This window comes from Eubalaena glacialis, chromosome 6 (assembly GCF_028564815.1).
Source record: "Eubalaena glacialis isolate mEubGla1 chromosome 6, mEubGla1.1.hap2.+ XY, whole genome shotgun sequence".
NCBI lineage: Eukaryota > Metazoa > Chordata > Mammalia > Artiodactyla > Balaenidae > Eubalaena > Eubalaena glacialis.
In genome coordinates this window covers 12615853-12621958 of record NC_083721.1, presented here as the reverse complement: position 1 = coordinate 12621958, position 6106 = coordinate 12615853, and positions in this window count along the sequence as shown.

Sequence of the window (6106 nt, the reverse complement as noted above, 5' to 3'; positions counted from 1 at the left end):
GGAGGGAGGGCCAGACTGGTAAAAATGAGGTCAGTTGGAGAGTCAGCCAGACACAGTTTATGCAGTTCTTGTTGACAAAGTAAGGTCTCCATAATATTTGGATTGTCTAGATTTGCAGTTCCCAAACTGGGCACCAAACTGGCCAGAGTACCGCAAGAAACTCACATATTGGAAGATTTTTATAAGTTGAGGGAAGTACAGCAATTCCTGACATCTATTGCAAACCATGAAGTCAAGGTAGTTCATAATTTCAACATTAGATTGTGCTACTTTTCTTTTTTTTTTTTTTCTGCCTCTGCAGTCACATTGTGTTCTCTTTTTTAATTTTTATTTATTTATTTACTTATTTTTGGCTGCATTGGGTCTTCGATGCTGCATGCGGGCTTTCTCTAGTTGCGGCAAGTGGGGGCTACTCTTTGTTGCAGTGCGCGGGCTTCTCATTGTGGTGGCTTCTCTTGTTGCGGAGCATGGTCTCTAGGTGCAAGGGCTTCAGTAGCTGTGGCACGTGGACTCAGTATTTGTGGCTCGCGGGCTCTACAGCGCAGGCTCAGTAGTTGTGGCACACGGGCTTAGCTGCTCCGTGGCATGTGGGATCTTCCCGGACCAGGGATCAAACCCATGTCCCCCTGCATTGGCAGGCGGATTCTTAACCACTGTGCCACCAGGGAAGTCTCTGTGCTACTTTTCTTTCTTTCTTTTTCTTTTCTTCTTCTTCTTCTTCTTTTTTTTTTTTTTTGTGCTATTTTTCTATCAAAGATGTCAGAGCTTCACAAAGCTGGGATTTCAGTGGTTACTGTAATAAAAAGCAAGTACCAAGAAAAATCTACATGAAACAGAAAATAAGGGTGGCAGTGTCCAATCTGATTTCAAGGTTGGAGAGATAGCGGTGTGCCTAATGGATGTGCATACCCCCTTAGTAAATAATTGCGGTTATTTAAGAATAAAATAAAAAAATTTTTTCTTTTACATAATATACATTTTCCCCAAATAGCTACTTAATTAATTGTTAGAACATAAATACTTGCTAAGTTGTTTGGCTCTAGCTATTTAATAAATTTTTAACAGTTCAATAATTTTTTTTGGCCTAGGGGCCCTGCACAAAATCACTGGGACAATAAGGGCACCATGAACTGAGAAAGTCTGGGAACCTCTGCTCTATACCCTTAAATGGAATTCACCTTCATTGGTTCTGAATCCCTGTTAATGGACTTTAATTTGTTTGTTTTTGGTTTTTTTTTTGGTAGCTTTAAGCTTCCCCTTGGGAATGATCATTTAAATTAAAATTTTCTTTTTTTTGTTTACCCATGTTTATAGCTGTATCATTCACAATAGCCAAGGTGTGGACGCAACCCAAGTGTCCATCCAAAGATAAATGGATAAACAAAATGTGGTGTATACATGCAATGGAATATTATCCAGCCTTAAAAAGGAAGGAAATTCTGTGACATGCTACAACATGGATGAAACTTGAAGACATCAGGTTCCGTGAATGAAGCCAGACACAAAAGGACAAATGCTGTATGATTACACTTAGATGAGGGACCTAGAGTAGTTAGATTCATAGAGACAGAAGGTAGAATGTTGGTTGCCAGGGCCAAGAGAAAGAGGAGAATGGAGAGTTCTTGTTTAATGGGGACAGAGTTTCAGTTTTTGAAGATGAAGAATGTTCTGGAAATGGACGGAAGTAATGGTTGTACAACAATGTGAATGTACTGAATACCATTAAACTTCACACTTAAAAATTGTTGAAATGGTAAATTTTAGGTTATGTGTGTTTCACCACAATAAAAAAAAATGATTTATGAAATTCATGGACCGCAGTTATTATTCCTAAGACAAATTAAGATTCTCACCTACAGAGGGCGCCCTTGTCAGTTCCTAGTACCTTTCCTTGGTGGGTTGCAGAAACTGTACTGTCTGAAGCTGCAGGTTTCTCCTCTCCCAGCACCTGTGCAGCAGTCCTTCCCCTCCCAGCCTCTCCCTCACCCTTCTGAGGCTTTTGCTAAAGGATTTTTACTGCTGTTGACCAAAGGGAAACAGACTTGGCTTATACATGACCACCCTTCTCTCTTCTTCCTTCTCGGAGAGACACAGTTACGAGAGGCGCCAATATGGTCTATATATTCACCACTTAAAAATGGTGAAGATGCACCGGTCAGAATGGCCATCATCAAAAAGTCTACAAACAATAAATGCTGGAGAGGGTGTGGAGAAAAGGGAACCCTCTTGCACTGTTGGTGGGAATGTAAATTGATACAGCCACTATGAAGAACAGTATGGAGGTTCCTTAAAAAACTAAAAATAGAACTACCATACGACCCAGCAATCCCACTACTGGGCATATACCCTGAGAAATCCATAATTCAAAAAGAGTCATGTACCACAATGTTCATTGCAGCTCTATTTACAATAACCAGGACATGGAAGCAACCTAAGTGTCCATCAACAGATGAATGGATAAAGAAGATGTGGCACATATATACAATGGAATATTACTCAGCCATAAAAAGGAACGAAACTGAGTTATTTGTAGTGAGGTGGATGGACCTAGAGTCTGTCATACAGAGTGAAGTCAGAAAGAGAAAAACAAATACCGTATGCTAACACATATATACGGAATCTAAAAAAAAAAAAAAAAAAATGGTCATGAAGAACCTAGGGGCAAGACAGGAATAAAGACACAGACCTACTAGAGAATGGACTTGAGGATACGGGGAGGGGGAAGGGTAAGCTGGGACAAAGTGAGAGAGTGGCATGGGCATATATACACTACCAAATGTAAAATAGATAGCTAGTGGGAAGCAGCCGCATAGCACAGGGAGATCAGCTCGGTGCTTTGTGACCACCTAGAGGGGTGGGATAGGGAGGGTCGGAGGGAGGGAGATGCAAGAGGGAAGAGATATGGGGACATATGTATATGTATAGCTGATTCACTTTGTTATAAAGCCGAAACTAACACACCATTGTAAAGCAATTATACTCCAATATGTTAAAAAAAAATGGTGAAGATGCTACATTGTATGTTATGTATATTTTACCACAGTAAAAACTAATTTTAAAAGAAAAGAAAGGTTATATAGTGTCAGGCCTTTGAGGACTGGAAGAGCTGATGTCAAATTCAACCAGCATTTTGTAGGGAAACGAGATCCCAAGAACTCAGGTATGTCACAGAGGGCTGGGGGACAGGGATGCTTCCGGGCAGAGGAAGAGGGTGAGGAGGCTGACAGAGTGGGCCAGAGGTGGGGAGAAAACGGGGTATTCAGAAACCAGGGTCAGGGAGAGTTCACAGAAAGAAAAAAACAAAATTCTGGTGAAAAAGCCCAGCCCGGTTTCCTGACAGGGGACCAGGGCCACTGTCGTCCAGAGGAACAAGTCGGAAACTATTACATTTCTATCATTACCTAACAAGGCAAAGGGCATTTGATCACAAAGACATCCCTAGGGGTTTGAATGGAAACCAAACACTGTCTTATGCTCAAGCAATAATAATACACTAAGGCCATGAGATGGTTATGTTTATTACCGTGTATGGGGCTTCTGCTCTGACTTGCCTCTCAGCTATGTCCACTCTAAACTGTACCACCATCCACAACTCAAGTACCAACAGTGGCAGAGCTGGGATTCGAACGTTTGAGCTCTGACCATGGAGGCCATACAATTACCCACTGCCATACGCTATGTCATCTGGCAGGGCAAGCTTGGTAGTTCAGAGCTAGATATGTTTCTTTCCAACCCACTATGGAACATCCTTCCATCAGCACACTTTCCCTTCTGATGGCACAGAACAAGGTAGGAAGAGTAGGGGGTTGTGATCTCTGGAGAAAACTTCCCTGCTCTCAGGTGCGGTCCAGGCAGGCTGGATTCCCTGCAGCATTTGCTGTGTCACTGGCAACAGGGAGCAGCCTCGGGGCTTCTGTGGGAACAGCACTTTCCAGCCTCAGAGGGGAAAATGGTGTCTGTTCCTTCCAGGATGGAGTCATGCTCTCCTCCAGAAACTGAGTTGACCACCTTGAATACTTGGGAATGCTTACGCTGAAAACTCCCAAGAATCAGAATTCAGTCATTCACAATGCTCCAGGAATCCGCCCCAAGTTTGCTCATGCTACATTCTTCTTCTATAAAGAGAAAAATATGAACAACATAAAAACAAACTGAGAGCAAAAAAGAAATGAAAATATGTATTTAAGAAAACATTAAGGAATGTCTTGGAACCAGTATAGATTTAGCCCAATTTCCTGAAATCCTACATCTAATTTAAATAGGCTGTGGGCTTTTAGAGCCAAAATGGACTTTTTGAGTCCACCACTTTCATTTTGCAGATGAAAGTCAGGGAGGTCCAATGCCTCCGTCAGTGGCTGTCTGTCAGGGGCAGAGTACAGGCTATTGCACTTGATGCCTTTGACCTTGGACGGACACCAGTTTTGAGCCCATATTCTTAAAGGTTTCCTTCCATAGGCTTTTGGGCCAAACATTCCCCTCTCGGCCTCTCAAGTGCATCCCCAGCTTTCGCAATCTTCAGCGAGCAGCTCTTTGCTATTGATGTGGCTCTTTGGTGCCAGCTCTATGAACAAACCACCGTTTGTTGCTTTTAAAAAATAAGCCTTTTTAGCTCTGGACAACATTCGGCCTCAGTATCCTGAGTGGAAAGGTTGGTTTCTTTGCAGCTGACAAATGATGGCTTATGTCTTCTCCGAACGGCTGCAGCCCATCTTTGTTGAAAGCCCCAAAGCCTTACTTTGATAGCCCAGTGAGAGCACAGGTTCAGGCTGGAGTTTAAGTGCACAGCACACAAACATCCTTCAAAGCAGGTTTGGCTGTGTGGGGAGGGAAGTAGCCAGGATCTCAAGGAAGGAGGAAAATAGGGATGTAACTTAGAGCTGGAAAGAAGGAACAGAGTTGCTTCAAAAGGAAGGGAAAAAAAGGCAGGAATCAAGGTATGTAATTTACAGTATCCTGCAAGGATGCCTCTTACACACAGAATGAATGCTCCAGGTACAGAGGCACTTCTCAAACTCACATGCGAGAAGCGGCAAGATGGCCAATGGTGCCATCACATAGAAAGGAACACTTTTAGTTTACTCCATGTTGACATCCATCCCCTAATTTCTGTACCTTTGCAGTTTAAGAGGACGTCAAATTCTGCCACAGATGATCTGTGAGGGTTGTGATGTCGGTTTCCATATGTGAGACAGGAGATACTGGTAGTGCCTGGGCCAGCTTCATGGGCATGTGGCCTGTGTAGTAACTCAGGACCCTGTGCTCAGAGCCCACACTGGGTTTAATGCCCTGTTACCACTATCTTGAAATTCGGGATAATTTTTCAACAAGGAGCTACGCGTTTTCATTTTGCACTGGGCCAGTGAATTCTGTAGCTGGTCCTGGTTAGTACCCCATTGTTTAGGTATTTGATTGTATAATATTTTCAGAGAGGGAAATGGGGGTGGGAAGTAACTGGCTTCCATTTTGTCGGGGGCACACAAAGTATGAGGACCAGAGGGGAAAATAAATGGAATTCTTTAATTTTCTTGCAAGATTCCAAAATTCTTAAAGAGATCAGATTAGGAGTAAGATGATTTAACAGGGAGCAGCCGAGGGGCACAGCGGAGGGCAGGCAGGGACTTGTCCTCAGCCTCGTCACTCACATCCCACAAGCACCCAGGCACACTGCGCTCTCCATCCTTCCCGAACACTTCCAATCTGGCCACTCCTCCCTTCCCTCTGGGCCTGCAAAGCGCCAGCCCAATGCTCAGTCATAGCCTTCAGGCTACCCTCCCCTCCTGACCATCTCCCTGGACCCACTTTGTGGTCTTTGTTTGATCTTTTAAAAAAGTGGCTTTATAAACAACAAGGTTCTATTGTATAGCACAGGGAACTATATTCAATAACCTGTAATAAACCATAATGGAAAAGTATATGAAAAAGAAAAGAATTTTTTTAAAAGAATATATATATAGTATATATACATATATACGTAACTGAGTCACTTTGCTGTACAGCAGTAATTAACACAACATTGTAAATCAACTATACTTCAATAAAAAATTAAAAAAGAAAACATTTAAACGAAAAAACAGTTTTATGGGGGAATTCCCTGGTGGTCCAGTGG